The following is a 16,115-nucleotide window of genomic DNA, read 5'->3' on the forward strand; positions in this document are numbered from 1 at the left end:
TGCCTTAATTAATCTGGATCTGGTACCTTAAAAGTCATTCAGATCATTACCTGGCAGCTCAAAGTATTCTTCAGGTGCTTTTGTATGTGTGTCAGAAACACACATCCTCACAGCCGACGCAGCTGTCTTAATATGCATTGACTACTGAGCAGTGTTTCAGGTGAGATGTGAAGAGGTGGAGTTGCAAGAGAGTTGGGTGGGGTCCTATTTTGTCAACTGAAGGTGCCTACAAGCCCTGCATTGTTTATCATAAATCCAGCTTCAAGGGCAGCGCAGAGTGGTACGTGGGTTGACACGTTTTTTTTTCTGAATTTGCAGAATTGTGGTCAATTGCACAGTGTTCAGCTGAGGTGCAGAAAAAAGAGAAACTGCTGTAAAACAATTAAAATCGCAGCATACCATGCTTGCTGGATGGCATTACAAGCCACTGCCTGATTGTTTATGAATGTTTTACTAATATTATTGCACATTGTATATTTAAATGGTATGCTTAATTTAAGAAATACGTAATAATCCAATTAATTATACAGGCTAAAGAGGTTTACTCAATGCCTACTGTAGGTTATTTGGAAGTTTTGAATAGCAGGTTGTAGAGGCATAATTTCTGATCAGGTGAGTAACATTCTCATCACCTACGAGCTTCCAATTGCCCGATATGTATTCATCTGGCCTGGTTATTAATCACAGTCAAAGTACTATCACAGCTACAAAGCGACTTTTAGGTTTTTATGAGAATGCTGGACCTTATAATGTCACTTATATTATGTTTTTCGGTCGAATCATCACAAATTAAAAAATGTACAATATACATTTCGAAAATAGGAGCATGTGCTCTTTTCACATATCTGCATACCTATGTCGGAGTTAACATTTGCAGAAGACAAGCCTGGTCAATTTCAGTAGTAAATGTGAATTTAGCAATACATCTCCATCATTTCTCAAAGTCAAATGTAAAGTGTACCTATTAAAACCTGCTTTCAATAAGTTATTTCCTCAACCAGCGATCAACACCATAACAAACTCTAATGGACATTGTGATCAAAATGCAATTTTTACAGGATTGCCTCTCTCACACATCTGGTGTAACACTCACACTTTCAGACTCTCACGCTCACAAAAGAAATCTTACTGCAAATTTATATTATTCAGTTTTAAAATTAGCTGTATCAAAAGCATTTGGGGTAATTTGCAAACCCTACAGACTGATTACAAGGTAATAGAACTATTACATACATGAAAATGCGTGTGCAGTCTCAAGTTGAAAATCTCACGCCAGCCAGTTCATCAAAATTGGTGAAACTTTTTACCACAGACATGGTATTTAAAAATGTTGCCTTCGTAACTTTTTACCAAAGACATAGACAGCTTTGCCACGGACACATTTGTCTGTGTAAGGACAGGTTGATGATCCCTGCCTACCCTCAACCTTTTGTGCTTTGTAATTTTTTTATATATCTCCAACACATTAACAACTTAATGACCCACACATACATTCCACTTTACAGGATGCACTTGAATTCTGTTATTCAATCGTTAACTTCACCTTTATTACTGTGGAAGGTCGTAGATTGCATCTGTACCTATTATTTTATGTTGACAAATGGGCTAATGTGACTCAGGTAGCCTGATTTCATCTCATGAGTGATTTTGTGGTATTTTGTGGTAATGAAGCAGGTGACTAGATTCATGTAAACATTCCAAATTGCTCAAAGCTGCCAAGGATTGTTAGACACTATGGGGTTACCAATCTATGCTTTGATGCTTCAGTTCTACATAAAAACTCTCAAGATCATTAAATTTCTCATTGCATTTTTTTATTTTATCCATTTTGAGCATGGATTAAAAGCTAACCACGACTAACCACAAACATGATTTTCATGTAAAGTCTGCATGATAGATATTCTACCTTTTCAGTATCTTAATTTGGCCTTGTTTGCCAAGTTACTAAGTTTTTAATGGGCTCAGTTTCAACTCGATGAATCAGTCATATACTGTAAGCTACACCACATGAATGGATACTAATTAAGCTTTGTTTATTGTCCTGCTATTTGCATTTAAAATTTTGGCCTCAAAATTTGGCTTTGCACCTACTCTGGTCACAAGTTGCTTTGGTTATTTTTAATAATCTGCTTTTGTAGAGTCCTGTACCTTTGAAAAAGTCCTGTAACTTTAAAAAAGTTGCAGTATACAATCCTGGGATTGTGCACTAATGTTAATGTATTGCTAGTAAAACCAGAAGAGACAAAAGGTGAGGTGCACCAGTTTCAGAGCATGCATTAAAGGAGCACTTTGTTGCAATTTACCTGAACATTACACAGGATATCCGCAGAGCAGATCAGTTCTCAATGAGAAAATCTTCTATAGAGATGTCATTGGAGGATGGGTAATGACTAGCAAATATAGGTCAAAATATGTCACCATTCATCATGATTTCTTACTGCTTTTCCTGGAGAGGGTAACAGTAGTTAAAAATATTGTTGTGAGTATTTTACATATTTCTAATTACATGCATATATTCCTACAATATTACTGTCAGGTAATGTATATATTGCTATGTTCATGGAATTATTCATCAATGAGTAATGGAGTATTATGCTTCTGATACAATCTGTTAGCATATTTATACACTGTTTCAATGAAGGTCATGCAGCTGACTGGCAGCGATGTTCAGATATATCTACAATTTTATCAAGAGGCCCAGTATGTCATAAAAAAAATGCTACACCAGCACTAACCACAGTGCATGACTGATGCACAGACTCACGTGGTTTTGTTTTGCTCTATATATCAGAATAGGTTATGTGTTTTTTTTTCATTAGCAAATTACAACATTGATTTTATCTTTAATGTTGAATGAAATAAAACTCTGCAAGGTCCTCAACTGCCAGTGCATCTTTCATGGGTCTTAACACCACTCACTGATGTACTGGATTTGCTTTGAACTAACCATAGACAATCTGTTAATCTACACCATCTCCTTTTGTCTCATTCAACACTGAGCTAATTTTAATCACTGGCCTGCCTTTAGGTATATTTCTTTTGGTGGTTAAACATTCAAATACACAATGAACACTATTTAAAAACAGCAGTGCTGTTGTTTTGAGACAAGAGCACAGATACGACTGCTATAATTTCAGCCCTTGCCCCAGAGGGTCTCAAAATTTTGATCAAATTTGATCAATTTGGCCTATAATCTGAGTATCATGTTAGACATAAGCCTCTCATTCAAATTACATGTTCATGTAATATTAAAGGTTTGCGTTCTACAGTTACAAAATACTAGCAAGCGAAGGCACTTAGGTAAAGCACACTAAACACCTTGCAGCATATTCAAAAGGTGCAGCTACGATTGTTACTATTAGCATAAAATATGAAAATATAACCATTGTTCTTAGCTCCCTTCACTGGCTCTCTCTTATACAGAATTGACTTAAAAAAATGTTTGCTAACTTAAAAAGGCACTAAAAGGTCAACCAGGTGTCTACCTTATAATTAATGCTTATAATCCAAATCATCCACTTAGATCACTGAAAGGGGGACTTCTTTTTAATCCACAAAGAAAATAAAAAACTAGCATCCTAAATTAGTCTGTCTGACCATTGTTACGAGCTCCAGTCTAGGGTTGAAGCCCGACAGAAAGGAAAGAGAAAGGGGAGGACAAGACAAACGGAATGGAAAAAGGGAACACGAGTAAACAAAGGGAGACACAGGAGGAAAAGAGATACAGGGGAGTACAATGTTGCCAGTGCACCATAAACATTTATAATGTAGTTGATGATATTTTCTTGCCCTAACCTAACTCAGCCAGAGCCATTGACCTGCATCTTTCTTCTTAGGATAAGATTACAGGTTAGGGAGGGAGGGGGAAGGGGTGGGATGGGAAGGTTGGGGCGGGAAGTGGGTGGATCTTCCGGTCATGGGACACGGTCACATGGTTGATTTTAATTGAAACACACATTACATATAAGGCCTCGGTTCCATTCGGGCCTTGTTTGTCCTCTGAAAAAGCACTTTTTTCAAGATCTTTAAACCTAACATCTGAACAGTAGATCTATTTTGTGATTTTATATATTTTGGAAGGGCTTTTATTTTGTTATTTTAATAAAGGTTTAATACCAATCGGAGTGGGCCAGTTAGAAACCATCATATGGACTAATAAGGACAGACTCACCAAGAGATCCACCAGCCTGCTTCCAGGTACAAAGGGGATTACAGGGCCCAGGGAAGGTGGCCTCCACCTGAGGCCTTCTACGTCTGGACACAACATCCCTGGGACCTGTTCATCCATCCGGATGCGGCTTTAAGGACTACAAGAGTACGTCCCTGGTACCTATTACATTGCAGCGGTGAGATTATCTTGATTTCTTTTTGGTCCCCCTAGTGGCTTGATTGTTTAATTATGTGTACGGCTCAGAATAGGTTTGCTGTTCTGGCGGATCTTGATCAGGCCCACACTATGGAACCCAGTATAAACCAACACAACACTAAATCTAAGGCATACAATTTTGACAAAAACATTACCAAAACTTATTTTAAACTTATACAAATTACCCATCACCTTACGGTAGTTGAACAATAGCCTTCCTGATTGGGCTGCTGGGATTGCTGTACTGTTCGGGAGTGGTGTAGTCGCTGTGTGCACTTGTGTTGTGCGCCTGTTGAAGCGGTTGATTTGAATTATCTGTAAAGTATATTTGAGTGTTTGTGTGCCAGCACGGTTACGAGGGTGGTTGTTGTTTCATTTTTAACTTTTATTTTTACGTGTGTAATTGTCTGTCCTTGTTAATTGACAGCGTGAGTGTTACCGACAGCTGCGGGCGCGAGCGGCGTTTCTGTCTGCGTCCTTCGCATCAAACACCCGCGGGTAATATTATCGAACATCGGTAACATTAACTTTAAAAGGACAGTTGCTCCGGAGCTTTGCTCGGTTGCCGGTCGGGGCCGGGAGAACATTTTCCACTTTTTTTCCCGCTCCGGCAGTAGCCTGCTTTGAGAGGGTTTTTTGTGGTTTTTTGGCCTCCCTAGAGCAACTTCGCTTTAGTTTAGCTAAACGTGGTTCAGCAGGAAGTTAATCTCGGGTAAGTAATTGTAAATTTGGTTATTTTAAAAGTTTAATTTAAAGGTTGTTATCGCTGACGCTGCCGGATAATTTATAATAAAGTTCCGATTTAACGCAAGTGTTAATTTAGTGTTTTCGTGTACGCGGCACTTTGTTTTAACTATACGTTAATTAGATCAACTAAAAGTTTAAATATTCTCTATTAATATACTGGGCTGGGAGTAAAGGACGGGGACATAGTGAGTTAGGTAATTATGGGGCCAGCTCAGTGTTGTGTTTGCAAGATGTTTGCCCTTCTGGATGCTTGCGTCCAGTCGGATTTCGTCTGCGAGCGATGTAGGTTAGTTGACTCACTCATGGTCCAGGTTCGTGACCTAGAGGAGCGACTGGCTCTCATCCAACATAACAATGAGTTAAACGAGAGAGTTAATACGCCTTCTAGGGAGACTGTGTGTACGTCACAAGCGGGGAGGGGGGAGAATGATGAACAGGTAGGTCGAGAGAGCTGGGTGAACGTAGGTCGTAGACGTAGAAAAGGGCGTACACAATTCACAGAGGCGGCATCACCTGAAGTAGCGGTGTCTAACCGCTTTCAGGTGCTTCCAGCTTTAGAGCCGGAAGAGACTGTGGAGGCAGGTGAGCCCTTGGGCACCAAGGAGCCACCTAACCCCAGTAGGAGGGAGGTTGTGGTAGTAGGGGATTCAATTATAAGAGGTGTAGATAGTTATGTGTGCACCCGTGATAGAGGGTCCCGTACGGTGTCTTGCCTGCCTGGTGCCCAGGTAGGGGACCTTCCAGATCGAGTGGACAGGCTTTTGGCCCCAGCCGGGGTGGATCCAGTGGTCGTGGTGCATGTTGGCACCAATGACATAGGAAAGGGAAGAAGGGCTGTTCTGCAAGATAAATTTATAGAAGTCGCGGATAAGCTTAGAAGCAGAACATCCACGGTGGTATTCTCTGGAATACTTCCCGTGCCACGTGCAAGTAAGGCACAGTTAGCTGAGATAAGGGGATTAAATGCGTGGCTAAAATGGTGGTGTAGGAAAGAGGGGTTCAGGTTTATGGGGCACTGGCAGACCTTCTGGAACAGGTGGGACCTGTTCAAGCCGGACGGGTTACACCTGAACCATAGGGGAACCAGTGTATTGGGGAGGCGTATGTGCAGAATAGTTGAGGAATGTTTAAACTAGGGACTGGGGGGGCAGGGAGGTCAGCTAAGAATTTATGTGGGGAGAGACGGAATGCCCAAATAAATATTAAAAGTAGACACTGTAAAAGGCCTACCATTAGTGGTCTGTATTTGAATGCTAGGAGTATTAGAAACAAAATTACTGACTTAGAGGCTTTAATTTCTTCAGACAATTATGACATTAAAGGAATAACTGAAACATGGATGAGTGACAATGATGGTGATGAATATAATATGGATGGTTATACGTTGTTCCGTAGAGACCGGATAGGCAAGAAGGGAGGTGGTGTTGCAGTATACGTAAAAGAAAACTTGCAGGCAAGGGATCTCACTGATAAAAATAAAAATTCAGAAGCTGTATGGATAAAACTTGATGCTAAAGATTCAAATGGCCTAATTGTCGGGGTTTGTTATAGAGCACCTAATGTAGCTGTAGAGGAAAGCAGAATATTATATGATGATATCAGGATTATGAGTAATAAAAATGATGTGGTGGTTATGGGTGATTTTAATTTACCTGGGATACAGTGGGACACAATCTCTGGCTCTTCTGTAAATGAACTTGAGATGGTGGAATTAGTACAGGATTGTTTTTTTACTCAGTTTGTTAATACTCCTACCAGGGGAGAAGCCCTTCTTGATCTGGTTTTCTGTAATAACCAGGATAGGATTGGAAAATTAGAGGTTTTAGACCCATTGTACGGTAGTGATCATAACATGGTTAAATTCTAGGTTAATTTTAGTGTCCGAAGAGCAAAGTCGAAATTAAAAGTATACAATGTTAGGAAGGCTAACTTTAATGGTATGAGACGGAAATTAGAAACTGTAAACTGGACAGAGTTAAATAGCAAAACAGTAGAAGAGGCATGGGAATTTTTCAAAAGCACATTGTTGCAAGTGCAAGAGGACTTCATACCTGTTTCCAGCAAAACTAAATCTAGGAAACGACAAACAAGGTGGTTTACTAAGGAAATTAAGAATAAAGTCAGGAGGAAAAGGGCTCTGTTCCAAAAATGGAAAATAACTAATGATTTCAAAATTAAGCAGGAGTATCTAAGTCTACAGTTAAAAAATGACATTAGGCTATCCAAGAGGGATGTAGAAAGAAAAATTGCATTGGAGGCTAAGCATGACAGTAAAGGTTTCTTCCAATATTTTAACTCCAAGAGAGCACTAAAAGCTGAAATCACTAATTTGCAGGATAGTAAGGGACTTATAATTGATAATGAAATTGATATGGTAAATGAGTTTAATGATTATTTTTCAAGGGTGTTCACAATAGAGAACACAAGTAACTTACCACCAATTAATACGAATACAGCATCGTCTATGACCAATATATGTATAACTGAGGTTGATGTGATACTAAGCCTAGCTAAACTCAAAATAAATAAATCGCAGGGGCCTGATGGCATCTTACCAATAGTCTTAAAAAAGATGAGGGATATTATTAGCCAACCTTTAACTTTAATATTCCAGAAATCGTTATCTGCGGGTGTGGTACCATCAGATTGGAAGCATGCTAATATAACACCCATATTCAAAAAAGGGGATAGAAGTAATCCAGCAAACTATAGGCCAATCGGTTTAACTAGCATTACTGGAAAAATAATGGAAGCTATAATTCAAGTGAAAATGGTAGATTACCTAGATGCAAATAACATCATAAAGGATAGCCAACATGGATTTAGGAGAGGTAGATCCTGCTTAACGAATCTACTTGAGTTCTTTGAGGAAGCTACAAGTGAAATTGATCACAAAAAGGCCTATGATGTGATTTACTTAGATTTCCAGAAGGCCTTTGATGTTGTCCCCCACAAACGTCTCTTGCTAAAGCTTAAAGCTGCAGGGATTTTAGGAACTGTGGCAACTTGGATCAAAAACTGGCTAACTGACAGGAAGCAGCGAGTAGTTATTAGAGGCACAATGTCACAGTGGGCCTCCGTTCATAGTGGGGTACCGCAGGGTTCAATTTTAGGACCTCTATTGTTCCTAATTTACATTAATGATATTGACACAAATACATACAGTAAACTGGTTAAATTTGCAGACGACACAAAGGTGGGCGGGGTAGCAGATACTAATCTAGCAGCAGAGAGGCTTCAACGGGATCTGGATTTAATTAGCGAATGGGCTGATACATGGCAGATGAAATTTAACACAGATAAATGTAAGGTAATCCATGCAGGGAGCAGAAATATAAAGTACAGATATTTTATGGGTTCCACTGAAATAAAGGTAGCTGATTACGAGAAAGATCTCGGTATGTATGTTGATGCTTCCATGTCCCCCTCCCGCCAGTGTGGGGAAGCAATAAAAAAGGCGAACAGAATGTTGGGTTATATCTCTAGATGTGTGGAGTTTAAGTCAAGGGAGGTGATGTTACACTTATATAATTCCTTGGTAAGACCCCACCTAGAATACTGAGTGCAGGTTTGGTCACCATACCTCAAGAAGGACATTGCTGCCTTGGAAAAGGTGCAACGAAGAGCTACGAGAATGATTCCTGGTCTTAGAGGAATGTCTTATGAGGAGAGGTTAGCGGAACTGAATCTGTTTAGCCTTGAGCAAAGGAGACTAAGGGGGGATATGATTCAGGTCTATAAGATTCTAACGGGTCTGGATGCTGTTCAGCCAAATTACTATTTCAATATTAGTCTAAATACTAGAACTCGTGGCCATAAGTGGAAATTAGCGGGAGAACATTTGAAAACAAATTTGAGGAAGCACTTCTTTACACAGCATGTAGTTAGAGTATGGAATAGTCTTCCTGCTAGTGTAGTGGAAGCTAAAACCCTGGGTTCCTTTAAATCAGAGCTAGATAAGATTTTAACAACTCTGAGCTATTAGTTAAGTTCTCCCCAAACGAGCTTGATGGGCCGAATGGCCTCCTCTCGTTTGTAAATTTCTTATGTTTCTTATGTAACAGACACTTAAAACTAATGTGTTTCCACCGGGAATGCTTAAACAGGCAACAAAACTGGCTCAGTTTATAAAACCAGCCATGCCCACATAGATCACTTGCAATAGGTTAATGGAAAACATTATCTCTTGGATGGATACTAATATGAATATCTTCCTGGAACATTATAAACAGGGCAGAGCAGCCTTATTGCCCAGATTGGATAGATGGAGAGAGAGTGAATGGGAAGTGGCCCTGAAATGGGCAAAAAATAGGTATAAAAATAAACTGAGGCCTGATACCTTAAAGCTTACCGAACAAATTATCAGAACTAAATTAGATACACAAAAATCCTCCCCCAGAGTCACCAATAGTGATAGACTTGGCCCTATGAAAGCTACCTCTTCCCCCACCTCCACACAGATTCACTATGCAGAACCACAGAATATTGATAATGAACCTGAACAATTAAAGCCACACCACTAATTAGGCCCCAGTTGCCGCCCTAAACGGATCAAAATTCAGGCCGAAATACACCACATTCCGCAGAATGTGAATGCAGCTCTGACCATTAGCCCCAACCATATCCTGATCCCTCGTACTCATCTCCAGGATTCTTCTTTTATAGGTCCCTGTACCACAGAAGGTAACACTCTGGAGGATCAAATACACCCAAGGGGGGATAAAATGATGCGCGGGCAGCAGAAGGGGTATACTCCCATTGCCTTGGCCCACTCTGAATGGCTTACCATTACTTAAGTTAAATCGACTATGTTTCAAAGTGGACCCTAGGGATCCGGTCCACTGGACTAGGGACACAGCGGTCCAAATCTTCAAATTCTGGAATGAGCAGTTAAATTATTAAGGGTGGAGATGTGCCAGTCTAAAGCACAACACCATAGCAGCATTTTTAATTTATCAAAAACATTTATACTTACCTTGGATGAGAGGGACCTCCTAGAGAAGGGACTTACCTTTATCCATACTACTAAACAGACAGACAATGCAGAATTGGCTAGAGACGTTCATCATTACAACAGGAAATTAGAAATATTAAATTACTTTAATTATAAACAACAGTACAATAAAACTTCATTCACAGCTCCTTCTAAATGGGAACCTAAAATACAGCAGGTATCTACAGGTATAAAACAATTAATTAAACTTAACAATACTAGATTTAAAACATTAATGCATCAATATATTCAAAAGTTCAATGTCACAGCACAACAGAGGAAGGCCATTAAAACCTTACGCAATAATAAAGACATCATAATTAAACCAGCAGATAAATGATCCGGGATTGTCATTATGGATGCAAAACAATATAAATTGGAAGCATTAAGACAATTAGATGATAAAAACTATTACATCTCATTGACCAATTCATTAGATCAGGAGACAGCTAAATTGGTTAATAGCATCATAAATGACTTATATTGCAAACATTTCATTACTTTAAAACAAAAGCACTTTCTGATGGGTCCAGATAATCCCCGCCCCAGGGTTTTTATCTGTTGCCCAAAATTCATATGGACCGGACTCTATGGACCGTCCCAGATGAAATCCTTAAAGGTAGACCCATAGTTTCTGATTGTGGTAGTAATACCTATCATACTGCACAATATATTGATTATTTTTTAAATCCAATTTCACAACGACATAATAGTTATTTGCAGGACACATGATTTTATTAATAAATTACAACAGGTTACAATACCTGAAGGGGCCTTCCTCTTCACAGTTGACATCAATAGCCTATACACTAATATACACTCACCTAAAGGATTATTAGGAACACCTATTCAATTTCTCATTAATGCAATTATCTAATCAACCAATCACATGGCAGTTGCTTCAATGCATTTAGGGGTGTGGTCCTGGTCAAGACAATCTCCTGAACTCCAAACTGAATGTCAGAATGGGAAAGAAAGGTGATTTAAGCAATTTTGAGCGTGGCATGGTTGTTGGTGCCAGACGGGCCGGTCTCACAATCTGCTCAGTTACTGGGATTTTCACGCACAACCATTTCTAGGGTTTACAAAGAATGGTGTGCAAAGGGAAAAACATCCAGTATGCGGCAGTCCTGTGGCCGGAAATGCCTTGTTGATGCTAGAGGTCAGAGGAGAATGGGCCGACTGATTCAAGCTGATAGAAGAGCAACTTTGACTGAAATAACCACTCGTTACAACCGAGGTATGCAGCAAGGCATTTGTGAAGCCACAACACGCACAACCTTGAGGCGGATGGGCTACAACAGCAGAAGACCCCACCGGGTACCACTCATCTCCACTACAAATAGGAAAAAGAGGCTACAATTTGCACAAGCTCACCAAAATTGGACAGTTGAAGACTGGAAAAATGTTGCCTGGTCTGATGAGTCTCGATTTCTGTTGAGACATACAAATGGTAGAGTCAGAATTTGACGTAAACAGAATGAGAACATGGATCCATCATGCCTTGTTACCACTGTGCAGGTTGGTGGTGGTGGTGTAATGGTGTGGGGGATGTTTTCTTGGTACACTTTAGGCCCCTTAGTGCCAACTGGGCATCGTTTAAATGCCACGGCCTACCTGAGCATTGTTTCTGACCATGTCCATCCCTTTATGACCACCATGTACCCATCCTCTGATGGCTACTTCCAGCAGGATAATGCACCATTTCACAAAGCTCGAATCATTTCAAATTGGTTTCTTGAACATGACAATGAGTTCACTGTACTAAAATGGCCCCCACAGTCACCAGGGGCCTCATGTATAACGACGAGCGTAGAATTCACACTAAAACAAGGCGTACGGACAAAACTAGGAATGTGCGTAAGCAAGAAAAAATCCAGATGCATAAAACTGTGCGTAAGCACAGATCTACGCACATTCCCTTTATAAATCCCAATGAGCGTGAAATTTAACGTACGTGAACGAGCCCACAGCCACCCCCCCGACCCGCCCATAATTATGAATATTTGCATATGTAAATCTGTATAAATGCCCGCTTTGTTCTATGTTTTTCTTAAACAACAATGAATAAACCACGTGGGAAAAAGAAGTATTTCAGTGAGTGCGAAGTGGAGGTCATGTTAACAGAAATCGAGAAAAGAAAAGTGATATTATTTGGTGGTATAAGTGGCATCAGCAATAAACGAAAGTTGACGGAGTGGCACAGCGTGGCAGAGTCAGTTAAAAGTGTTGGTTCTGAAAATGGCACGGTGGCCAAAATTAAAAAGAAGTGGTCGGACATTAAAATCGACGTGAAAAAACGAGCGGCCGCTCACTGTAAGTCTTAAAAGCACAGGCGGAGGTTGCGGAATTCCCGGTATCACACCCTTTGAGCAACTAGTTGCTGCGATGATTGGGGACACACTTTTATCGGGTGAGGGGGACGCCGATGTCAGCGCAGGTGAGTTTTTCTCGTACCATACTTGTTTGAATTACTTGCATGTTTATGAATAACACGTAGGGCGCAGATGCGGTGTTACTTTAGTTTATTCTCTTTGTTTATTCTTACAGACAATAGTACAAGAGGTGCCCCCAGTGCATTAATAGAGTACATTAATAAAGTGAGAGTGCTTTCTATTTACATAAGCATAAGCAAATTCGTTCTCTGAAGGTGACTTTATAGCAATGTGCGCGCAGTCGATAATTCGACTACATTTGGAAAACCGGACATCGCTGCGAATTGCGCTTTAATGTTTGCCTGTTCACCCAGTGTAGGGAAAATTTATATATCTCGATGACAAGCGGATTATGCCATCCCATACAGCTGGCATGGCACGACTCAGTGATGACTGAGAAATGCCTGATCGGTCCGCAAGTTCACGCTAAAAAGCACCTGTGGCTAAAAATCCGAGGCTGGAGAGAACTTGTACAGGTACCGGTAAGGCGCAATTTCTTGCAGTCTTCCTCCGTAAAGCTGGCTCCAGTTCAGCACACAGCTCCAAGAGGATAGCTCTTGGAAATCTGAATCGACTTATTAACCAGTCATCATGAGCCAAGAAATCACTGTGATCCCTGAATACGCGCTCTCTTCTGACTCTTCCATTTGCTATGTCCTCTAACAATGCAAGAGCAGCCATGGTTGGAATATTTTTTGTCTTTCCCTGCACCGTTTTATTGTCACAGATTGATTACGATCAGGTGACCGATGGCCAATTAATTTCGGTGTATTTCATGCAGACCGCGTCATGAATGCGAGTGTGACACAGTGAAACTGCAGTAGCACTCTTTTGCCAGTAGGTGCCTCCATTTTGCCAAATCGAGCAGAAACTTGCGTACGCCTTGTCTAGGGTTGCCGTGAGAATGTGCATGGCGGTACGCCAAGTTTAGTTTTTATACATCTCGACGTGAGCGTGGAAACGGGCGTGCGCAACATTTTTGTGCGTAAGCACCGTTTATACATGAGGCCCCAGATCTCAACCCAATTGAGCATCTTTGGGATGTGGTGGAACGGGAGCTTCGTGCCCTGGATGTGCATCCCACAAATCTCCATCAACTGCAAGATGCTATCCTATCAATATGGGCCAACATTTCTAAAGAATGCTTTCAGCACCTTGTTGAATCAATGCCACGTAGAATTAAGGCAGTTCTGAAGGCGAAATGGGGTCAAACACCGTATTAGTATGGTGTTCCTAATAATCCTTTAGGTGAGTGTATATACATCTTTAGGATTGGTAGCAGTTAAAAAAGCGTTTCTTAGGTATCCGGATCCATTAAGACCAGATCAGCAGATTATGTAATTACTGGAACTTAATTTGACACGGAATGATTTTAAATTTAACGGCCACAGATATCTCCAGATACGGCGAACAGCGATGGGGAAAATGTTCGCCGCAGCCTACGCGAACATCTATATGGCTGATTGGGAGGAGACGTTGTTCTCTAAAAGTAAACACCTCCCTAGTCTGTACCTTCGATACCTGGATGATATCTAATAATAATAAATTTTATTTGTGTTGCACTTTATATTTTAGCAATCTCAAAGTGCTACGTAGTAAAAATAAAGAAATAAAACAGGAAAATCTATAAAAAATATTTAGAAAATGTGTTTATAAAAAGATTTTGTTTTAAAGCATCAGTCGACTGTGGGGCTGTCAGGTAGTCAGGGAGGGCGTTCCACAGCCTCGGCGCCACAGATGAAAAAGCCCTATCACCCATGCTGCGGAGCTTGGTTCTGGGGACTTGGAGGGTGTTAGTGTGCACAGAGCGGAAGGTGCGTGAGGAGGTATGGGGGGTGAGGAGTTCTTGTAAGTGAAGGGGGGCATGTCCATAGATGCATTGATGGGTGAGGAGCGAGACCTTGTCCCATCACCTTGGGGTGATGTGGTCATGCTTTCGCACCCTCATCAGGATCCTGGCAGCGCTGTTCTGAATATACTGTAGTCTCTGAATATTTTTGCCAGTAATCCCAATGAGGAGTGCATTACAGTAATCCAGCCTGGAGGAGACAAAGGCATGGACGAGCTTCTCTGCATCTGCCAGGCTGAGTGTTGGGCGGAGTTTGGCGATGTTCTTGAGGTGGTAGAATGATGACTTACAGAGGTGTTTGATGTGGGTGTCAAAGGTGAGTTGAGGGTCCATTTTAACACAAAAATTGGTGACAGATGTGGAAAGGAGGATGTTCTGGCCAGAGAAAGTGATACTGGTGATGGTAGAAGAGTGGAGATGGTGTGGTGTGCCAACTAAGATGGCTTCTTTTTTCGATCTGTTCAGCTTAAGGAAGTTGAGTCTCATCCACGCCTCTATCTCCTCCAGACAGGTAGTCAGTGTGGATGTTGGGAGAAGAGCAGTAGAGGAGGTGGGGGTAGTCCTGAGGTAAAGCTGAATGTCATCGGTATAGCAATGAAAAGTTAAACCATGTCTGCTAATGACATTTCCAAGGGGGAGCATGTAGATGGTGAAAAGGATGGGGCCTAGCACAGAGCCCTGTGGGACACCACAGGTGACGTTGTAGGTGTGAGATTTTACATTGCCCAGGGCGACATGCTCAGTTCTGCCAGTCAGGTATGATATGAACCAGTTGTGATCATTTCCTTACAATCCAATGGTGTATTGCAGGCGGTGAAGGAGGATGTTGTGGTCTATTGTGTCAAAAGCAGCTGTCAGGTCAAGGAGGATGAGTAGAGAAGGGGAACCAGTATTTGCTGTCATCAGAAGGTCATTGGTGACCCTGACCAGGGCTGTTTCAGTGCTATGGCCAGGGCGAAAACCAGACTGAAACTTTTCAAACAGGTTATTTACCATACCATACCATACCATACCATACCAACTTTATTTATAGAGCTCTTTACAAACCCAGTCTGGGCCAAAGTGCTGTACAGAATCCAAAAAAAAGAAACAAATAAAAAGCTAATAGCACATATAACAGTAATAAACAAAGACATAAAACAAAATTAGAACAAGCACTATAGAATATGAACAAATGACGCAAAATAGTCAAATAATCATCTGCCAACAAGTTGCAAGTCATCAAATGCCATAGAAAAATAATGGGTTTTAAGAAGAGATTTAAAAACAGCAACAGAAGAAGCCTGTCTAATGTGTAAAGGCAATTTATTCCACATCGTTGGGGCTGCAACAGCAAAAGCCCGATCCCCTCTAAGCTTACGCTTAGTTTTCGGCACACACAGGAACAGCTGATCAGCTGACCTAAGAGAACGGGATGGCGAATACGGACGAAGTAGCTCAGACAGGTAGGTCGGGGCCAGACCATTTAATGCTTTAAAAGTAAACAAAAGAATTTTAAAATGAATCCTCAAATATATAGGCAGCCAGTGAAGTGAGGCCAATACTGGGGAAATGTGCTCAAACTTCCCAGTGCCTGTTAACAGACGTGCTGCAGCATTTTGTACCCACTGAAGTTGAGCAATATAGGAACCATTAACCCCTACATAGAGTGCATTGCAATAATCAATTCGATTGGTGACAAAGGCGTGAATTACTGTCTCAAAAAGATCCCTAGGGAGAATAGAT

Source organism: Paramormyrops kingsleyae, chromosome 16, assembly GCF_048594095.1.
Source record: "Paramormyrops kingsleyae isolate MSU_618 chromosome 16, PKINGS_0.4, whole genome shotgun sequence".
Lineage (NCBI taxonomy): Eukaryota > Metazoa > Chordata > Actinopteri > Osteoglossiformes > Mormyridae > Paramormyrops > Paramormyrops kingsleyae.